This window comes from Anolis carolinensis, chromosome 1 (genome assembly GCF_035594765.1).
Source record: "Anolis carolinensis isolate JA03-04 chromosome 1, rAnoCar3.1.pri, whole genome shotgun sequence".
Taxonomy (NCBI): Eukaryota; Metazoa; Chordata; class Lepidosauria; order Squamata; family Dactyloidae; genus Anolis; species Anolis carolinensis.
This window is the reverse complement of record NC_085841.1, coordinates 45,468,768-45,491,714: the sequence shown is the minus strand read 5'-3', so window position 1 is coordinate 45,491,714 and position 22,947 is coordinate 45,468,768. Positions and strand designations below refer to the sequence as shown.

General features: G+C 41.1%; 1 protein-coding gene across 4 annotated transcripts in view; it reads left to right on the top strand.

Annotated features, from left to right (window-relative positions):
- The window catches only part of daam2 (dishevelled associated activator of morphogenesis 2), a 328,775-nt gene that overhangs the window by 33,491 nt on the left and 272,337 nt on the right, over positions 1–22,947 (top strand). For 2 of the 4 annotated variants that reach the window (XM_062973529.1, XM_062973522.1), the window contains exon 1: positions 7,404–7,700. The exons of 1 other annotated variant lie outside the window; for it this stretch is intronic. The gene's annotated coding sequence lies outside the window, so the exon portion shown is untranslated. Of the gene's footprint in view, positions 1–7,401; positions 7,701–22,947 lie in introns of those variants that run through there. One more of the 4 variants, XM_062973532.1, reaches the window with a different exon arrangement.

Genomic DNA, 22,947 nt, shown 5'->3' with positions numbered 1-22,947 from the left:
ATGAAGTAAAATCTTTGCTGGCAACCACATTGTAGTAGCCAGATTAAATTCTTACTCCATCCAATTTTTGCGTGTCTTCACAGTGGTCCCTGTGGTTTGGTTGCAAGACCCCATAGATTCTAAAATACATGGATGCTCAAGGCCCATTTTATACAGTAGTGTAATAAATAGTATCCCATATTATAAAATGGTAAAATCAAGGTTTGCTTTTTGGAATTTTTGAAGGGTATATTTTCAAGCCACCGTTGCTAGAATCCTTGGATGCAGAATCTGTGGGTATGATGGGCCAATGGTATATTTTCCATGGAGGAAGGGAACATATAATCTTAGCACTAGTAAAGTAGTAAAGACGGCTGGTATGGTGTAGCAGTTAAAGCACTGGACTAGGCTAAAACCCTTTTATTCAGACAGGCCTTAAAGAAGGATGTTTTAAGATCAACTCAGGTGGTTCTATGGTTTTAGCTATAAATATGTTTTTAAATCAATTTTAACTGCTTATTTTTAATACCATTTAATTCCATTTTAATGTTTGTATATTTTTAGATTTTCAATTGTATTGAATTGATTGTACTGTAAGCTGCTTTGTATCTCTTTTTTATAGCGAAAAAGTGGGGTACTACTACTAATCATCATCATCATCATTGTTTAATTGAAGTCTCTGATGGTGCAATGGGTTAAACCCTTGTGCAGGCAGGACTGCTGACCTGAAGGTTGGGTTGCTGATCTGAAGGTTGTCAGTTTAAATCTGGGGAGAGTGCAGATGAGCTCCCTCTGTCAGTTCCAGCTCCCCATACAGTGACATGAGAGAAGCCTCCCACAAGGATGGTAAAACATCAAAAACATCAGGGTGTCTCCAGGCAATGCCCTTGCAGACAACCAATTCTCTCACTTGCAGTTTCTCAAGTCACTCCTGACACAAAAAACAACATTTTAATTGTGGGTTGCAACTGTATTTATGTTAGCAATGAAAGTAGAGTCCTATTCCCCCCTGTTCCCTGCCCCCCCAGTCAGTCCTAAGCAAAGATTAAATAGAAGATGTAAATAACCACAGTGGGTCCAATGTAAGAGACTCATAAGCCTCCTGCCTATAAATCTGGCCATGCCTCATTGCTCCATCCCTTCCATACAACATGGTGTTTAACTTCTTTGTCAGAGGCAACAGGCAGCCTGGCACAGAAACTCCACAGTCCATTCACAATCGGCACCTTTGTCCTCTGCTTAACAATACTCACATTCCTTTGTTTTGACAACTGATCTAACAAACAGTTTTGATTAGCAAGGCTGATACAGAAGCATTTGCAGAACACTCAGCGTAGAAAAACAATTCCCTTTTATGGCATAATCATAGTTTTAGAAATGTTATCCCCCTTAGGATTTTCCTACCCTACCCGCTCTTGCTGTTGGAGACAAGAATATCCAGAAGGATCTTCACTTTGCTTCACCCTTCACGTAAATTGTGCTCTTTTTAAGTAATGTAACCTGGCTTTCAATTAAAGTATTACAATATTTGACAAACTCTACATGTTTAGATTTCAGAGAGGAAATCACAACTCAACTGTATAAGAGACTATGAAATGTAGGTTTTGTTTATGTATACAGTACAGTATTGGGGCTTTTTAAAAAGGAAAAAAAACTAATTGTGCATTCTTTAATTCTTCTAATGCCTGGTGCTTCAAAGACATATGTAAGTACTTAATTCTATGAGGAGCGTATGGCTGTGCAAATCTGAGTACAGTTAAGCAGCTTGTAAATATATGTGGAGTTATGCATTAATGGTTGTGGTTTCTTAGGGCTTTCTTCAGCTAAATGTCTAGAGTATGAATTCACCCATGCTCCATTTATGTCAACAATGAAATTAGAGTTGGACTACAGCTCCCAGCATCCCCCACCAGTAGCCAGGGCTCCTAGGGATTGCAGTCCACCAACATTCTTTTTCCCTGTCAGGAGCAACTTAAAAAACTGCAAGTTGCTTCTGGTTTGAGAGAATTGGCCGTCTGCAAGGATATTGCCCAGAGGACGCCCTGATGTTTTTGATGTTTTTACCATTGTGTGGGAGGTTTCTCTCATGTCCCCGCATGGAGCTGGAGCTGATAGAGGGACCTCATCCAAGTTCTCCCCAGGTTGGATACGAACTGGCAACCTTCAGGCCAGCAACCCAACCTTCATGTCATCAGTCCTGCTGGCACAAGGGGCCATCGGGGGCACCAACATTTGGAGAACCACATACAGTGATTCCCATTTCTGATCTAGTTATAAACTAAAATACCCAATACTAGCTTAGTTAGCAATTTGTCTTACCAAAGAGCTACTATTTGAATTGAGATAAAGCCCAACACGCCCATTCAAAATGGCAGCTTGTTGTTGTTGTTGCTGCTGCTGCTGCTGCTGTGTCTTCAGGCCATTTCTGAAGAACTTTGCCACTTGGAAAAAATAAATAAACAATATGTGATGCAAGATTCTTGCAGCATCATTGAAAACCCATCAGGGAGCTTAAAAGTATGCTCCTGGATTACTGTGGTTGTGTGGAAGACCAATAGTGTACAAGAACCAATAATATATTATGACTGGTGCTTTCTTTGCAAAGATGTACCTTTCCTGTGGTTAGTTGGGTATCCATCAAGACCAGTGGTTTTTACCACTTACCTCACATTAGTTCCAGTCTGCTGACTTGTTTCCTTTTGGTTTGCAATAAAAGAGGTATCTTCTGTCATTAGGTGGGAAGATTCATTCTCTTTTCCCCCCAAAAGAGATGAGAAGCCTGTCTATTTTTGAGACTTTGAGAGAAATAAAGTTTACCATCCTCATAACTTTTCTCATACCTCAAAGAGCTTGTATTTCCACTCCTTCAGCTCTTTGCCTGCTAGAGTTGCATAAGGAGAGAAGAAAATTGTTCATGACTAATTAGGTTCAGCTTCCAATATCCACATGTCTGTTGCTGAACACTTTGCAAGGAAATTTCCTACAAAAACATTCTGCTTTGCTGTGAAAAATGGCATGGAATGAAGTTGGGGACTACAGAACTGGAAAAGCATGCTTGTCTGATTCGTAGTTGACACCAAATTAGAGAAGATCGAGGATAACCCAGAGAGAAAGAATTCAAAACGATCTCAACAGATTGTAGAGCTGAGACAAAACTAACAAAATTAATTTCAACAGGGATAAATGCAAAGTACAGCATCTAGGCAAGAGCAATGAAATGCACCAACATAGGATGGGTAACACCTGGCTTCAAAGTAGAATGTGTTAAAAGTCTTTAAGGTCTTAAAGAGTGAGATGTGGTGACCAAAAAAGTCTGCATCAATAAGAACATAGTGTGCAGATCAAGTGAGACAGTAGTGACACTCTGATCTGTTTTGATCAGACTTGGAAATGTAATACTTTGTCCAGTTCTGGATATCAGAGTTCAGGAAGGATATTGACAAACTGGAATGTGTGCGAAATGCTGCTAAAAAAAAAAGCTCAAAGACTTGGGGATCAAGTCTTATGATAAACAACTTAGAGGGCCCTCTTGGAGAAGAGAAGACTGAGATGTGACATCATAGCAAAAATGCAAAAGATGATGCAAGGTTGTTTTATGCTGCTCCACAGAGGAAAACATGCATTAATGTATTCAAACTACAAGAAAAGAGACCAAAACTTCAGGAGGAACACTTTACTGTAAGAACAGTTTGACATTGGAAAAGATTACCTGAGGGATGGCATCTTTTTCTTCTTTGGCAAAGAGGTTGGAGGCATTCCTTTCAGAGTGCTTTAGATGCACATTCCTGTATGTTGGACTAGCTGACCCTTGGTGGCTGCTTCCAATTCTAAGATACAATGTTATGGGATCTCTTGATAACCCTCTGGACATATCTTGGAGTGTGTGCTGTGGCGCTCACTCCTATTCTATTTCACAACTGTTTGGCTACTATATGACCAGAACATTAAACAAATTGGACCTCTGGTGGGATCCTAAATCCTGGGGCTGAATATTTTTATGGAGTGTTAGAAGAGCCCTGGATCTGGTTTCATTAACACTATTTTAAGAATTTGTTTTATAGTTTTGTTTTGAAGATGCTGTATTGTACTCAAAGGATTCTTTCAGACAAGGCTTTTATTGAGCAATTGTGCTACCTCACTGAGAACTTGATGGGTTTATAGAGTCCATTTGTAGGCCTTTATGTCTCCCTTTTTCATATCACAAAAAGGAGGGAAGTGTAAAAAAGTTGAGTAATGGGAAAAAGTTTTTAAATGGGTGTAGTTGGAGTTCTCCAGTAAAGAGCAGCCTAAACTTTCAGGGTAGGCAAACTTTAAAATCCTTTTTAAAAAGTAAAATGCTGTTTTTACAGAAACAAGAAAGAAAATAAAAACAGAAAAATTTGAGTAGAAGAAGCCAGTATCTAGGCCAGTGATTTCCAACCTGTGGGCTGTGGCCCAGCAGTGGGCTCCAAGAATGAAAATTTGCTCCGTGAACCTCCTTCCTCTTTATTTATTTATTTTATTTATTTTATTTCAGCTCCTTTCTGCAGAGCTGACCATTGTATTGGATAGACCACATCAATTCTAGATTATTAAATATGGTTTTCTGTGGGTGAACAGATGGCAACTACTGGATGGCATATGTTCTGTATCAGAAACTAGAGCTGATGTGGTCTATCCAATGAAATGTTCTGAATCAGCACCCCAAATAACCAAACCAAATATAAAATTGACCAAAAACTGATTTGTAACCCTTTTGGTACTAATGTTGGAGAGTGGTCCCTGGCCAAAGTGGTCTCTGGCCAAACTGGTCCCTTGCCAAAGAGGTCCCTGGCCAAAGTAGTCACTGGCCAAAGTGGGCCCTCAACAAAGTGGTTCCCGGTCAAGTGGGCTCTGGTCAAAAATGGTTGGGAACCCCTGATCTATGCCTTTCTTCCTACTGTGCAAGAAGCCAGAAGGCCAGTGCTAAGGACACTTTTGTTCTTGACTTGCCTGACCTCATGTATTACTTTGCATGGCCAGGTAGTGAGTCACAAAGTGATAGAGAAAGCCTCATGAAGGGTGTTGAGCTGACTGCCTGTTTTGTAGCCAATTGCAGTTATTGTCAATATCTGGCATTTCCCTTGCACTGGGACTACAGCCTTCACTGACCTAGAAAGTCCTACATTTTATGACTAGATTTTGTAGTATTTTTGATTTTGACCATCATGTACATTATGTTAGTTCTGGTTTAGTCCATAGTACACCACACTTTCAGGACAATGCCAACCTGTCTGCAAGTCTGCATCTCCAGATGCAGCTGCACCAGGCATGGGTAAACTTCAGCCCTCCCAGTGTTTTGGACTTCAACTCCTACAATTCCTAACAACCTACTAGCTGTTAGGAATTGTGGGAGTTGAAGTCCAAAACACTTGGAGGGCTGAAGTTTGCCCATGCCTGATCTACACTGTAGAATGAATGTAGTTCAACACTAACTGCCATGGCTCAATGCTATGGAGTCATGGGAGTGGTAGTTTTACAAGGTCTGCAGTCTTCTTTGCCCAAGAGTGTTGGTGCCTTGCCAAACTATAGCTCTCATCATTCTAAGGCATTGAACCATGGTACAGATGTACCCTGAGAAATGCAGTCTGTCCCATGGAGGTTGATTTAGGACAGGAATAGACATGGTGCCAATCTTGCCCAGGCTAAGGAAGCATTGACACTGTAGAATGAATGCAGTTTGGCCCTACCTGAACTGCCATGGCTCAAGGCTATGTTATCCTGGGAGTTGGTAGTATCACCACATATCTGGGACAATGCCAACATATCTTCAAGTTCAGATCTCCAGATGCATCTGCACTGTAGAATTAACCTTTTGGCCCAAGATATTTTTTACATGACCCCAGGTATATAGGTACATAAGGTAGGTACAAAAACCAGAATCTACTGCCATTTGCAAGACTTGTTAAACAGGCAGATTTGACAAACAGTTGAAACATCTGCAGAGTCCACTGTAAACATTACACAGCAGATTAGTGTAAATGTTTAAAACAGCCACTAGGTGAGGTTCAGAAAAAAAATGTGGGAACCCTAACATTGAGGTAAGGGGACCCCATTTTGGTCAGGAGCCACAGTTCATTAGACAACAAAGTCTGCAGTGCCTTTCATGTTCCTTGATGTAGCATAGGGAAGCTGAGGAAGAAACACAACCTACAAACTATACAGATCCACTAAGAAAATCCAACAAGTGCATCAGGATCCTCTCACTGCTGCAGGAGTCTACTGTATACCATGCAGCTGTGGACAAGTCTACATAGGGACCACAAAACCCATCAGCATTGCCCAAACACGAATCAAGGAACATGAAAGGCATTGCAGACTGATTCAGTCAGAGAAGTCAGCCATAGCAGAGCACTTGATGAATCAACGTGGACACAGTATATTATTTGAAAACACAGAAATGCTGGACCACTCTAACAACCACCATGTCAGACTACACAGAGAAGCCATTGAAATCCACAAGCATGTGGACAATTTCAACAGAAAGGAAGAAACTATGAAAATGAACAAAATCTGGCTACCAGTATTTTAAAAACCCTCTAAAATCAAAAAAGTAAATAACAACACTCTGAAAAGGGGAATTCCAGGCATGAAACAATCAGGTCCAGCTAACACTTCCCAACAAAGGATTCCAAGCAGGAATCAGCTGCGCCTTGAAACTGCAAGGCTTTTCAATGCTAATCAAGATGATTAATTGCAACATTCACACTTGCCTCCAACAGACAAGAGTTCTTTCTCCCACCATGGGCCTTTCACCAATATATAAACCCCACTTGCCTAGTTTTCAATATACCTTGCAACCTCTGAGGATGGCTGCAATAGATGTGGCAACACTTCAGGAGAGAATGCTTCTGGAACATGGCCATACAACCCGGAAGACTCACAGCAACTCTGTGATTCTGGTCGTGAAAGCTTTCCACAACAAGTGGAATACTTTGAATCAATCAGGGGCAGCTAACCACTCCGAACAAAGGATTCCCCTAAGGCAAGGCTATTAATGCTAATCAAGGTGATTAATTATAACATTCACGCTGGCATCCAACAGACAAGAGTCCTTCCCCCCACCCTGAACCTTCCACAGATATTTAATCCTCCCTTGCTTAATTTTCCAATATACCTCACAACCTCTGAGGACACAGATGTGGGCGAAACGTCAGGAGAGAATGCTTCTGAAACATGGCCATACAGCCCGGAAAATGCACAACAACCCAATGCAGTTTGACAGCCTCTTGAATTGCCAGGGCTCAATGTTTCCGGAATCCTGGGAGTTGTAGCTCTGTAGCCGTGGCAGTTCAAGGGGTGTGGAGCCGCATTCGCTCTGCGGTGTGGATGCGTCCTGAGCGGGGTGCCTGTGGGCGGGCGGGGCCGGGGCCGGTGTCCCTTTAAGAGAGCGCAGCCCTGCCCGCTCGCGGCTCGCCGGGCTCCTCAAGCAGCCGCTGCCTGGCTCAGGGACGGACCCAGTGGCCGAGCCCACGCCGAAGGGAAGCGAAGCGAAGGGCAGAAGCCACGCCAGCGCCTCCTCCTTCCTTCCCTCCCTCCCGTGTCCGTCCCACCTGCCCACGTCCCGCGTGGAGGTCAGCTTCGGGCAGCCGAGGCTTCGGACGGCTCCCCTGCCTGCCTGCCTGCTTGCCATGGGGCGGCCCTTCCCGAGCCCCACGCCCTGCTGCTGGGGAAAGCCAAGGGGGAGATAGAGCCCCGTTCGGGTAAGTCCCTGCTCTTCGGTATTTAGATCCCCTCTAACGCCCGATGAGACGTGGGATGGGAAGGAGGGCTCCTTTGGGAAGCCCTTGGTCCACCTGATCTTGCAAAAGTTACTTTTCTCCCCTTCCCAGCTTTCCCCCTTTGCAGCAGGAGTCAGGGAAAGGGCTGGAGGGAAGCTCGCACCAAGCCTCCCTTGTCTGCCGCAGGAGAGAGACAAGGACCAGCAGTGGTTGCACTCATTCACTTCTTCTTATTCATCGAGTCTTCGAATTGGACTAGACCACAAGGGTCCTCCAGCCCAACTGCCCTTCTCGTCTTCCTCTCCCCTTTAACTCAGCCTCTTCTCTACGTATGTCTACCGTATGTAGTAGTCTCTCCTTCCGTGCATCGGGTTGTGTACAGTCTAGAAATGCATGGCTTCAAGGCTCCCTCCCCTCCCCGTCCCAGGCGATTTGCTTTATTTTTAATGCTTGGATTTGCCCTGTCACTGTGTTGTGTGCTTCTCGCAAGGAGCCGGAAATGTCCCCGGGGCGGCCCAGATAAGCTTTTCGGTGAAGCTGAAGGTGATACTCCGTCGCAGGCTCAATTACCAAAGGCGATTTGGCTGCCTGTGATTTCGAAGAAGGGAAAAAATAGAGAGGAATACCTGGGTGCAGTTCCCGCCTGCGGCAGACAGAGGGCGCCGGTGAGACGTCCGACTTTCATCTGCTCTGAAATAGGCAGGGAAGTTGGTCAAATTCAGAGTGCGTCCACACCATGGAATGAATGCAGTTTGACACTCCTTTCCTTGCCATGGCTCAGTGCTATGGAATCCTGGGAGCTGTAATTTTATAAGATCTTTAGCCTTCTCTGCTCCTGTAAAGGATCGTTACCTTGTCGCGGTGCTGTGAGTGGTCTTACTGGTATTATCTCAGAGTGGTCTTACTGGTATTATTTAAACCAGAGGTCCCCAAACTAAGGCCCATCGAAGCCATTTATCCGGCCCCCACGGCACAAGGGCAAAAGGGGGTTGGGCTAAATGACCCAAGGGGTCTCCTCTTTTCTTCCAACCCTCCTCCTCCTCCTCCTCCTCCTCCTCCTCCTCCTTCTTCTTATTAACATTGAGGCTGGGTGGCCATCTGTCGGGTGCTTTGCTTGTGCTTTTGGTGCACAAAGGCAGAAGGATTGGACTAAATGTCCCAAGGGGTCTCTTCCAACCCTCTTTATTATTATTATTATTATTATTATTATTTTATTATGTCACAGCAAACAAGATAGATATGCTGGATTTCGTATCACAAAATCACAAGTCGAACACTTCCCAAGTGTCTAGGACTGTGTGATATATTTTTGGATGATGTGTGCAGATCCCAGTAGGGTGGCCTTTTGCAGTTGGCAGATCGTAATTTTTATTATTATTATTATTATTATTAACATTGAGACTGGGTGGCCATCTGTCAGGGGTGCTTTGCTTGTGCTTTTGGTGCACAAAGGCAGAAGGGGATTGGACTCGATAGCCCAAAGGATCTCTTCCAACCCTCTTTTTTATTATTGTTGTTGTTGTTGTCATTATTATTATTGCTCGGTGGCCAACTATAGTCCGGCCCTCCAACGGTCTGAAGGATCGTGAACTGGCCCCCTGTTTAAAAAGTTTGGGGACCCCTGATTTAAACTGTTATGTTTATTCATATCATGATCTGATCACCATGCTCAATATATCCCATATGCATGGGGTTATTGGGATAACAATACCAAAGGTTTGCTAGGGTAGATCCTCTCTCACTCAGACTCACCCCCCCTCGGAATCAAAATCCTAGCTACAGGCCTGACGGGAAGGTCATGGCAGAGAGGTCAAGACTAAATACAATCCCTGGGGAAGGTAATGGCAACCCACTCCAGTACTCTTGCCATGAAAACTAAATGGATCAGTACAACCTTCGTACACTCACACTGGCAACAAAGGTCTGCATAGTTAAAGCAATGGTATTCCACACAGTAAGCTATGGCTTTGACAGCTGGACCATAAGGAAGGCTGAGCAAAAGAAGATAGACGCTTTTGAACTGTGGTGTTGGTGGAAAATCCTGAGAGTGCCTTGGACCGCAAGAAGATCCAACCAGTCCATACTCCAGGAAATAATGTCCGGCTGCTCACTGGAGGGAAGGATATTAGAGGTAAAGATGAAGTAATTTGGCCACATAATGAGAAGACAGGAAAGCTTGGAGAAGAGAATGATGCTGGGGGAAAAGGAAGGAAAAAGGAAGAGGGGCTGACCAAGGGCAATGGAAGGACGGTATCCTTGAAGTGACTGGATTGACCTTGAAGGAGCTGGGGGTGGCCATGGCTGACAGGGAGTTCTGGCATGGGCTGGTCCATGAGGTCACGGAGAGTCGGAAGTGACTGAATGAATAAACAACAAGCCTTTTCTGTCTAATAATGCTGGTGCTTCATTGAACTACAAGTCCCTTGATCGCTTTTGTTGATTGAAACCAATTTTTAGGTTTCCATGGAGGAGAGAGGGGTTTGATCCTTGATCTTTTGGAATCTGATGAAGTCTAACAATCAACCCCCTCCCCCCAATGATGGCTCTTGAAGGAAAGTTCAGAAGAACTGATAATGTTGCTCACTAGCATGTGATAGATTCAAGACATGCCAAGTGGAGCTGTTGAGTGCTTCTTTGGTTTGCCACACCCGTTCCAAGGAAGTACTCCATTGCATTCCCATTCTAAAACCTTGGCCCTTTTGTGACTACTGAGCACAGAGAGCATCCTGGAGCTTTCTTGAGTGTACTTCTCCCTCTTGGAGCAGGGGAGTTTCTCTGAGCCTGTGGATGTCTTCTTCATTACTGTTCTGAGTACAGTTCTCAACAAAGGTATTCACTATAACCATAGACTATCTATTAACCCCAACAAAGGGCTGGAATTACAGCTAACAAAAAAGTTTATCCTAGTGTTATTTCAGGCTACTGGGATGGCTTGTTAACAATGTCTTCTTTGGGAGTGGGTAGGTTGAGCTGCATCTTCTGAGCAAGAGAAGAAATATAACAAATGCAAGTCTTGTGTTATCAAACCAATGGTTATCAAACCAAATTCACTTGATATTATCAGACCTGAGTGCCAAATCTCCCTGAGAGATTTTTGAATGCAGTTAAGTAAAACTCTTAGTACTGAAACATTCACTCCTCTGTGATCTTCGTTGTTTTGTACCAAATATGGTCAAGAGCAAAAGACAAAGAAATCTTGGAAGGGGAAAGAAAAAACGAGGTTCGTGTTCCTTGCTTTTGCACCAATTTTGAAAAGTTTAGACAAGAGTCTATTGGGGCTTGTGCTTATTTTCCTTCAAAGCCGGTTCAGCAATATTCATGACTGATAGCCCTACCTTTGTACTGATGCACACATGTGTGGATGCTATTGAGGACTGGAATCCATATCTGCTTAAATCTATTCTCATTGTAGACATAAATCAATTGGAATTCAGAAATGAAAGAAACTTTAGTGAATTGCTTCCATCGGCAGTAGACAAGAGAACCTTTTCTTACAGGTCTGAAGTTGTGTGCCTTCTGACTGACTTTATGGTAACCCAGTTGAATGGTTTTTTTGGCAAGATTTATTCAGAAGTTTACCATTGTCATATAGTTGAAAGACTATAACTTGCCTAAGGTCACCCACCGAGATTTTATGAATGAGAGAAGATTTGAAGCCTGGTCAGTTTGACACTAACCATTACACTAAACTGACTCATTCTGAATCTGTGCAGTTATCCCTCCCATTGCTAAAACCTGTTTCTTGAAAGTTACTAAGTTGGGAGATTTACTGACTTATTGTTGACAATTTCAGCAGATTACTTCTAGTCGGAACTGATGAGAACATCTTATGAAATATGTTCATTCAGAACCCAGGTATTTACAGTTCATTGAAGACTTTTCAAGCTAGTGTTATGGTTTGTAGCTGTTTGGTTCAAGCTGATGAAAAGATTTAAACACACACATCCTGTTAGTAGAAATTAAGGAATGTGTGTATTTCAGACCTACACAGGCCTTTCAGACATTATAAAGATGTGTGCATCTAGAATCCTCCCCTCCCCAATTATTCCGTACTTATTTTTCAGGACTGGGTAGGTAGAATAAAGTTGGAAGCAGCCCTGAGAGCTTCTGAAAGCACTATTGTGAAATACTAACTGGTTATGTTAAAATGAAATTTATAACAGGATAGGTGAAACTTAGTTTCACTTCTTCCCACAATAAATTTTTGCCGTTAAGTTTCTTCTATTTAAGTCATGGGAAAATAGTTGTTTAGGTTCTTATAAAAAGCAAACCAAATTGAGTTTTCAGTCATGTGCTCTGGGCAAATATATCAACTAGAACTATCAACATGGAAGCATTCCCTCCTTCCCAATTTTACCATTTCAACTCAGGTTGAAATTAATTTTGCAGGGGTCTAGGGTGATCTTGCTTAGCATAAGAGTCTATTGCAGTGGTTCTCAACCTGTGGTTTCCCAGGTGTTTTGGCCTACAACTCCCAGAAATCCCAGCCGGTTTACCAGCTGTTAGGATTTCTGGGAGTTGAAGGCCAAAACATCTGGGGAACCCAGGTTGAGAACCACGGGTCTATTGGTTCTAGAAGAGTTTTTCAAAATCTAAACATTAAAAATGGGTATGGGTGTGTGAAACTGATAATAGTAAACAAGGTTATCCTGTAAATAGGGAACTACTGCAAACATCTACTTTATCACAATTCAAATGTATCTGTACAAAACAAACTTCTGTGTGAGAACAAAATGTTTTGGAAAAACTACAGAAAAGGAGAAGGAAGACACTGAAACATCATGAGATGGGTAAAATGACATCTGATATTTTTTCAAAGAATATACAGATTGCTAAAATGAGAGCATGGTATCCAGATTTGGTTGTTTAGATCAGAGGTTCTCAACCTGTGGGTCCCCAGATGTTTTGGCCTTCCAACTCCCAGAAATCCTAACAGCTGGTAAATTGGCTGGGATTTCTGGGAGTTGTAGGCCAAATCACCTGGGAACCTACAGGTTGAGAACCACTGGTTTAGATGGTTTAGTGTTACATCCGTACTGTAATCCATGGTTAAGATTAAGTACAGTTAGTTGAAACAGGATCCATCTTAAACTATGGTTTGAATATAACTCATTTCATCAAACCATAATTTCTTGAGATTGGGCAAAATGCAGTTTATTATTCTGAAATGAAAGTTGATGCTCTCCAACCCCTACAGAGGAGGAGGGGTACATGTAAGTCGGACGTCTGCCTAAGCTCATTTTCAAGTACCACTAAATTGTTTTGCATTATATCCAAGATAACCAATTCTCTTACATAAAACTTTACCTTGGGAAAGGAGGACTTTCTCACCTTTAGAGTTAAATTAAAAGGCAGGCTGGAAATCTAAAGGAGCAAAACAGACATTTTCAATTATTAAGCTTGTATGCTGATTCCAGGAATTTGAACAATATATCAAGTACGGTGTATTTTCTTGCTTCTGTAAATAACCATCTTAACTAATATAGTGGGCCTTTTGTATTCACTGGTTTTGTTCCAAGAACTCCACTGGTCACAAAAATCAGTGGATGCTCTAGTCCTATTATATGCAATGGGGTAGTAACTCTTGCATAAAATGGCAAAATCAAGCTTTGCTTTTGTATTTTTTTAATGTTTCCATGTTATGGATGCAGAATTCATAGATATGGAGGATTGTATACACATTACTGATAAACTTTAGGCTTGTTTGTCCTTGTTTTCCACAATTCCATTCTAGTTTTCTTTGTCTCCTCCCTTGTGCTTCCACATCATCTGTAGATTCTACTGGTTCATTTAGTACAACTCCATTAATGTAGTCTTTGGCCTCCACCCATTGGGAGAAGTTCTGGCTTTTTTTTTTTTTTTTCAAAAAAAACAACCTCAGACTTACCTTACTGCCTTGATGGCCTGTTTATTATTATTTAAGGTGGCTATAGCAGAACTGCTGACTTGTAAAGGGGAGCTTATAGGAAATGAAATTCCTGCCAGAAGCATTCATCATGCACCATTCTCTTGCTTCCTAGCCTTTCCCTCTGGGCTCTCACATTTTGGTCTTTGGCAGGCTTGAGAGGTGTAGGTGGTTGGAAGGTTGTCCAATCCTTGAATAATCTTGTGTGCTATAATTATTTGTGCCTAATGCAATATCCATGCAGAGGAAGGTGGGCTAAGGACAGACTGGAAGAAACACTCCCTGTTTTGATGGTTTGCTCTTTTGGTGTCAGATGCATGACTTGAACCTGACGTTTTGTGGCTTCACAAATATACAGTGTGGGTGCCATGTAGCAAAATTCAGCGTGTGTGCCGAAGTGTATATAGCTCTGTGGCTGGTAACTTTACCTAGATCTGGCTACTGCGCAGTGCGATCATATTGCTGTGTTTATTTTGAAATCTGTTGAAAGCACAGTAACTTCAGTTCCCGGAGTGGAATATTTCCAGTAGTTGATGAAGCTGGAATGGTCTACCAAATGGAAATGCTCTTGTGTTATCATTTTCAGTTAATTATAAAAAAATAAACCTCTGAATCCCTGATAGAGACAGTTTTACAAATACTGTGTATATTGCTTCAAAGCTGTGCTGGCTGCCCTTCCTCAGAGGGAATCTGTTGCCAGAGCCTTGTAGCAGAACTGAGCAGGAGAAGAGGATAAGTTAATTCTCCCCCAGGTTTTAAAGTGTGTGTTTGACTAAAGCTTAAAAAGTGCCCAAAGAGCATGAACTGGAAACTCTTAGCCTCTGAGTGAATTTTTGATGGAAACATTTAAAAGGATCAATTTGATCTGCTAGTAAAGAAGCAAAACATTTTTGTAGCAACCTGATAAGAGCAGTAAAATGAGCCTGAATCTGATTGGTTGTGCCAAATTTTCATTACAAGATGAGTTTGAAAAAGCGATTGACAAATGGGGATGGACTTTTTTCTTGGTTCTCACATTGCATCCATGAAATTAAGCATGTCTAAAACTGTTTCTGTCTCATCATTTCATATGCAAAAACAGCAATAAATTTAAAATCCTGACTTCTTTCCCAGATTTGAATACATTACCGAACATGTCAAGTGCTAAGCTTTTCCCCTTTGATACGGAATATGCTTTGTCCTTGGTTAGCTGAAAATACATTTTTATAAGTTGTGCCTGATGATTCAGAAATTTGGTAGTTCTGCTGAAATGTGTAAGTGGTTTCATGCAAACTTGGTTTATTGAACCTTTGCTCTCCTGCTTTCTGAAAATGCCGATTTGTGGTGCTTGATCTAAGATAGTTCTAGAAATCAGGTTTGTGTCTGAAAGCAGTTGAGCCCAACTGTTGACAAGGTCTTTGGAGAAGAAAAAAGAAAAAGCTGCGAAGAGGCAGAAAACAAAGAGAGATTTGATTGACTTGTTTGCTTGTTTGATTGACTTGAAATTCACATTGTTGAGATTTTCTTTTAAAAAATCATGCTTCTCCTTCTCTTCATATGCAATCAGCCCTCTTTATCCACGGATATCTACCATCCACAGGGTGAAAACAATTCCCTCCAGAATAAAACTCAAAAAGCAAACCTTGACTTTCTCAGTTTATAAGGGACATCATCAGGACTGATGACTTGTAGTTTGGGTTGCTGACCTGAAGGTTGCCTGTTTGAATCCATCCCAGGGAGAGTGTGGATGAGCTCCCTCTATCAGCTCCAGCTCCATGCGGTGACATGAGAGAAGCCTCCCACAAGGATGATAAAAACATCAAATCATCTGGGCATCCCCTGGGCAATGTTCTTGCAGATGGCCAATTATCTCACACCAGAAGCAACTTGCAGTTTCTCAAGTCGCTCCTGACATGGAAAAAATATAATTATACTATTTTGGATATAACAGGACTTGAGCACCCCATAGAGGTTTGGCCTACAACTCTCAGAAATCCCAGCCAGTTTACTAGTTGTTAGGATTTCTGGGGAGTTGAAGGCCAAAACATTTGGGGTCCCACAGGTTGAGAACCATTGACTTAGTGTACTGCAATGATCAAATAAAGAAGGAGGAACCTGATTTATACCAACACTGCTGGTCCATGTCTGCAGTACTGTTTACACTTACTGGAAGTATCTCTACAAGATTTTAGGAAGCCATCTTTTCCAACTGAAGATGCTGAGGACTGAATCTGAGATAGTTTGAATGCTGATCATACACTGAACTGAATCACTTGTGAGGATTTCGCAAGCTTTCTTTAGCTCTCTATTAATGTAGAGATGACTTCTTTGCTAATTTGAATCTAAACATTCATAGGCATCACTTGCAGGACCACATTCCATTGAGTGTTTCATAGTTACCTTAGGTAAGGCCCGGCCTCTACCTTCAAACTGAATCTAAGGAATAATTTTATATTACAGAACTCTAAAGATAATCTTGCTTTTCCCAGTATCTGTTCCCTCTTAGGCACATGCAAGCTATTAAATTTCCAAAAATGAGATGTTTGTGGTATTTTAATTATGTACTTCCTGTTTCTGTCACTGAATACTAAAATAAGAAATGTATCTTCTTCTAGGGTTGGCTAATTTGTCCAGCTGCTGTTATCTTTTCTTCAGTGGTATCAAAGTATATTGTAACCAAGCTTACTATATCCAGTCCAGGATTCCTTTCTGCTGCCCTGTTTAACTTTTGTGGAATGTTCATACTTATTTTTAAAGTCATTGTTCTCTCAAGCAAAGCTTAGGAAAGATGGTCTTCTGCCATATGCAAGACCCTCTTGTAACACAATAGTAGCCCTCTGAAGCTTTGTACGGGGGTTATCTCCCATCCTTGCTTGGAGACACTAGGTAAGAATCAACGTTCTGTTGGCAGAGCATTTGCTCTAACTCTCAGATAGATAATTTTATATGAAATGTAAGGGAAACAATACTATCATAGCCTTCAACCTTCTCCATTTGTTAGGGACAGACCTACTTTTTCAACTGCTTAGAAAATGTCTCTGCTTCTTTGTCCCCCCCCCCCTTTATTCTCAGATTAATTCAGTTGTTGCAAATTGAGTTCAAATGCAAAAGTAGTTTGCATTCAGTTACTTAATCAGAGGAGAGGTGGGGTGGAATCTTACTTTTCTCAGTAGGCTTAGGCAAAAACAAACTGCTGCAGCAACTCTTAGCTTGTATGCTCTTATTTGTTGGTAACTTATACCATCTTGACTACACTCTGATGCTGCTTGACCACGTGTATCCTAGTTTCCATCTAATAACAAATAACATTTAGCCCTTGCTTTCCAGTCAGTAATCCTGTGAGGAAAGTTTGTATAGGTAAACAGCATCTGAGGTTCTTGAATAACTTTTTGCTAGGACTTCAAACCAGTTCACCCTCTGACTTTTTAATCAGGTCAGGCATTCAGGTATGTTCAGGGTATGTAATCCTGGAACTAAGTAACCTGAAGGCATTAGATTTCATCTGAACTTGGAAGGTACGCAAAGTTAGGTCTGATTAGATCAGTGGTTCCCAACCTTTTTTGACCAGGGACCACTTTGACCGGGGACCATTTGACCAGGGCCCAGTCTCCAACATTAGCACCAATAGGGTTACGAATCAGTTTTTGGTCAACTTTAGATTCGGCTTGGTTACTTGGGGTGCTGATTCAGAAAATTGCATTGGATAGACCACATTAGCTCTGATACAGAACATATGCCATCCAGTAGTCACCATCTGCTCACCCACAGAAAGCCATGCTTAATAATCTAGAGCTGATTTTCAGAGGAAGGCAGTGGCAGCCTACTTCTGAGTATTCCTTATCTAAGAAGACTGTTCATCTATTTCTCTCACAGAGAGGTGTATTCATACATAGAATGCTATGAAATTCATGGGGTTGCCATAAGTTAAAGTGTGGCACATATATACAAAATCATGAGGCTAATATTTAGCATTTAAAGTTGTTCTCCAAGCAATGTTTTACTCTGAAGAAAAACATCCCAGGATTGCCCTGTATAATTTTCTTCTTATCATTTTCTGTATTGCACTTCAGCTTGAGTGACACTGCTCCAGAGTCAGTTTATGATTGCAAGAAATGTCAGGTTCTGTACAGAGCACAGGATCCAGGCAAATCTGTAGCCTTTGGTTTTTCTGGCCTTACTATTCTTAGGGACTGCTTTAATAGAGGTATATATTTCCCCTGGCTACCTCTCAAAGGTAGCATAGAATGAGACCAAATGAGACTTTTTGGGGGCAGGATTCATGAATAAATTGAGCTTTTTCTCACTGCATATAAATCCATGAGAAACTTCCAAATTCACAAGAAGTAAGAGCATAAGGGAATTCAGAGAAGTATGGGGACAGCATTTCAAGCTAGTCACAGTTAAATGGGCTTCTGCAAGTTTTCTTTCCTCTGGTATATCTTTATTCCTTTGTAGTTTTTGGCCTTTTGCCTCCTGTGGCTAAAGGCTTTTGTTTCTTCATGCTCTGAAACAGAAGGATGAGGGTAAACTTGAACTTAAGGAAATTTATGAACTTCTCTTCATTCCTCCCCTACCCGTTAAGCCTGACTTTGCCTGGTATGATCTTTCCTTTCATTAAATTATATGCTAGCTCAGATTTGACTCTTGACAGAAGTAAAACAATATATCTTCTTACTGAATGCCAGGCAAGTGGAAAACTCTTGTTTCACAATTGCTACTCCAGTGGGTAATGTAATACATAACAAAATCTCAGTCAATTTGGATGCAGAGCAGCAGTGCTCATTGATAACCGAGTGTGTGTCTTGTGTATAAACTATAGATATTGAGAGCTTGTAAACATGTACCAACATCTGAAAATGTGTAATTAAACTAGTCTGTGGCCTCTTACATAAACTAGAAATCTTGAGTGGTCTTTCAAGATATCTGAATCTGTATTGAGAAAATCTGTATTTCAGAATAATAATAATAATAATAATAATAATAATAATAATAATTTCATTTTTATGCTGCTTTTCTCCATGGGTGGGACTCAAAGTGGCATGCAGTAGTAAAAAAACAGAAATTACATCAAAATACATTCAACTAGACATCATAAAACAACTAACACAAATATTCAATTACCTAAACCATATACAGAAGGAGGGTGCTTTGTCTTTTCCTGATTCTTGCATATATTTCCAGTTGTGGCATATGTTTAAGACTTACAATAAGCCTTTCTAAATCCAGTGAAGATGGGGACCAGAGAGTTAAGTAGCAAGTGTGGCCACTTGCCAAGGCAATGTGTTCTACCGGGGGGGGGGGGGGAATCCCCACCTGAACAGTGCCTTTTTGCAGTTCTGATTCATACAGAATATCCACTGACAAATGTAGCAAAAGAACCTAGTTCCTCTCCCCTCTTCTGTCACCCTGATTTCCAAATGACCCTGTTCCTATTTATTTGAACAGAGCATAAGCCCATCTGTTCAGAGCTGTCCTGTTGCTTTCAGCTAGGATGGGAAACTTGTTCTGTCTAGACGTGGTAAAAGAAAGAGGCAGAGCTGATTTTCATTAACATACTGATGCTTTCAAAATGTGTTGAAAAACAGGGAGTAATGAGTCCATGGATTTGCCTGTATTGGGTGACAAGAATAACTTGCAACCCTGCATTCTGTTGGGACTCAATAGGGAATTGGAACTAGCATAATGAGGTGGCGGAGGAGGTGGCGGTTGTGTACCCTTACCTAGATAGTGAAAGCACTATTTAAAATTCTCAAAAGTCCTCTTCCTTAATCATTGTCAGCAAGAATTCAATCTATAACCTTGGTATGCTAGAGAACTGTTGTCCTATGATGAACATTGTCTAATGGCAAAACTTGATTCAACTTACAGCAAAGTAACAGATTCTGGTCATATTGGATTTTGTATTCCCACATAGGTCTGCCCTAGGCTCTAAGATCTTCAGGAAAGGCCCTTCTTTCTATCCTATCACCTTCGCAGACATTTCTTTTGGGAACAAGAGGGAGTGCCTTCATCATGACTCCTCCCAGAGTTTTGAATACCGTCCCTAAAAAGATTTGGATGGATTATCCTTTGCTTGGTTTTCATCAGCAGATGAAGACTTTTCCAATAAGCTTTTAGAAAATTATTTTAACAAGAAAAGTTATTCTCATGATGCTGTGTTGCTTTTTCTCTTTGGTTTAAAGTAACATTTTACAGTTTCAATTTTGTTGTTAGTTCAATACTGTTTTAATCGCAAGTTGTGTCTGTTTTTAACCATGTGTCTTTCTGTCTTTGATAAGCCCACTTGTGTCCCAGTCTGGGAAAAAGGTGGGATATAATTTAATGCTAGGCATATTCCTATTTATATACTCCCAATTCTCTAGAAATGCATGCTTCCAAGGTATTGTTGTTGTATAATGATAGATGTTTAAGAATTTGAGGATCACTAACAGATCATTCCCAGCACTATCCTAAACTTTTCCATAAAGCTTTGAAAGTTAATATTATAAAACTAATATTACATATGTAATATAATTTTATAATACAGTGGACCCTTGATATCCTCTAGGATTTGGTTTCACGATCCCACATGGATATCAAGTTTGTATCCGGTAATATAGTAGAATGATGCACCTTATATACAATGGCAACATCAAGGTTTGATCACCGCCTCTCTTTCTAAAATTGAGCCATGAAAGAATGAATCTTTTAATGAAGTATCTATGAATATGAGGGCTGACTTTATAAGTAGGACCAGTGCCTTTCTCCACTAATGTTCTGAAATAGACCTGCGTCTTCACTATCACTCACATATATTAATATAATTATTTTCCATCTTTATTCTGTATTGATAATTGGACATTTCAAAATTTTTGCAAAGTCTACGGCATATCAAACTGTAGCCCATCTGTGAATCTTGGTGTTGTATGCCATTTTAAATCAGCTACGCATTTGATGATAAGTCTCTGAAACTTGCGGTGCTTGTCTTTTGTCCCCATGAGATGCTTATTTAGGAAGTACTTTTGACCACTGGCCCAATCTTATTCATCGCTGTGGGAGGTTACTAACTGTTGTGTTTTCCCTTCTTTTGAGCATAGTTCCTGATAGGCCATCTCTTTAAAGTGGTGAAAGCCCCAGAGCTTCCCACTCTGTTATTTCCTCCTAATTCATACAGTGCTGGCTATTAATCACAATGGCTTGTGACAGTTGCTATTACATCAGCACACTAGCAAACTTGGAATATGAGACTTTGTGGTCTCCCTAAATTGAAACAGGCAATTATCCACCCATGTGGAGCACTCCCCCCCTCTCTCGGACAGAGTTGTGATCCATTATAGAACGGTTGCAGGATTAATGGAGAAAGCTGAGCCTAAAATAGTGGTTAATTTCTATTCTTTCCTCTTCTGTACTCCAACACTGACAGCATTCTTTGCAGTCTGTAGGGTCCAGAATAACTGGAAGGTCTGTTCTCCTAGGTGAATGCTACATTGAAAACCTGCAAAGGATGCCTGCTGAAATGATGACCTGGAACTTATGGGTGTCTTTATCATAATACATTTATACAGCTGGCCTTTCATATCCACGGATACAGCAGCCATAGATTTAACCATTTATTGTATGAGCCTAAGGTGGTGCAGTGGGTTAAACCGCTGAGCTGCTGAACTTGCTGATCAAAAGGTTGGTGGTTTGAATCTGGGGAGTGGGGTGAGCTCCCGCTGATAGCCCCAGCTTCTGCCAACCTAGCAGTTTGAAAACATGTGAATGTGAGTAGATCTATAGGTACCGTTCAGGTGAGAAGGTAACGGCACTCCATGCAGTCATGCTGGCCACATGACCTTGGAGGTGTCTACGAACAATGCTGGCTCTTCAGCTTAGAAATGGAGATGAGCACCAACCCCCAGAGTCAGACACAACTGCATTTAATGTCAGGGCAAAACCTTTACCTTGTCCTGTATGACAATATTTTTTAATCAAAAAAAGAAGTACTGATTTTTGCCATGTGCTGAGTACTATGCTGATGTGTAGGCATATCTTTCTATGACCTCCCTCCATTTCACATATCTTGGGGCTCTCTCTGACACACTTTTGAATTGTTTGCCACTTTATTATGCCATTTTATATATGGGAGTAGAGCATCCATGGATTTTGGTATTCATGTAGGGTCCTAGAACCAGAATCCAGCAGTTTCTGACCATGGAGGAAATAAAAAAGCAGTTCTTTCTCCCGTTGGCATCTTTTGCCATAGTGATTCATGTATAGATTATATTTGCAGAAGTTATTTGAGATTCAACTACTTCCTCTTTTAGTTTCTAAATCACTAATTGTTGATTTTAAAAAGAGATCTTTCCTACTGGAGAAAAAGGAGACACTGGGTAATAATCCCTAGCCTCAGAAAAAGCTATTTCCAGATGTATTAGACACTGCTTAGTAAATGAGCTTTTTTTACTTATGATGCTCAACACTTTCCATTAACTAGGGAATATGGGAGAACACTCTCTGAAACATCGTTTTCAAAGAGGCTGCACATACTGTTGATGGGAGAACTGCACATATTTTTTTCAGATTTATTTGAAGATACATGATTGGAAGTGGTTTTTCGTCATCAAAGAGTTTGTGGTTTTGATTTCTAATTCTTCATTTTAATAGATGGCTTCTGCAGCCTTCAGTTTTATTGGAAAGCTCCAGGAAAATAATTTATACCAATGAAAGAGAAGACTTATCACAGGGAAAGGGCTGTTTTTGGTTCCAGCCTATGTAGCCAATAGCTTAGGAACTCAGGGGAACCATCCAAGACCCACAGCATTGCTTCAAATCTCCAGTTAATACTGTCATATACAATGAAATGTGCATAATCCCTTTCTGTTTTTATTAGAAAGCGACTGGCTTGCATTAGGAATTTTAGAAGTCCTAGGTTATTAATCCAACAGAAGCAAATGGGATGAATGCCCGCCAAAGGCTGTCTTCTTCCACCGTTAACAAATGACCTCATTGTGGTTTTGATCTGTTGGAGTTCACGAGACCATGGATTTTCCAAGATTTCTTTTGGAGGATGTTCACCCCACGATTAGGCATTTATATGCTCTACTTTTTTATGTATAAGCATATTTTGGTGCCTTGCCTCTGTAGAAAATGAATCCAAAACCATATTTTGGATTGGACTATGACTGCATGCCTGCATCATTGCCAATATTTGTGTGAAATGAGGTAGCTGAGGGGGAAATGGCTCCTGAAATCTCAGCCATGTTCCTCGATAGGCTACTTAGCCTCTCTGGATCTCTTTGCATCAATCCTTGCACACTTTCTGCAACTTGTGCTAATTATCAGTATCCTGGTTTTGCCTGTCATGCTTTCTTTATTTGTTACAGT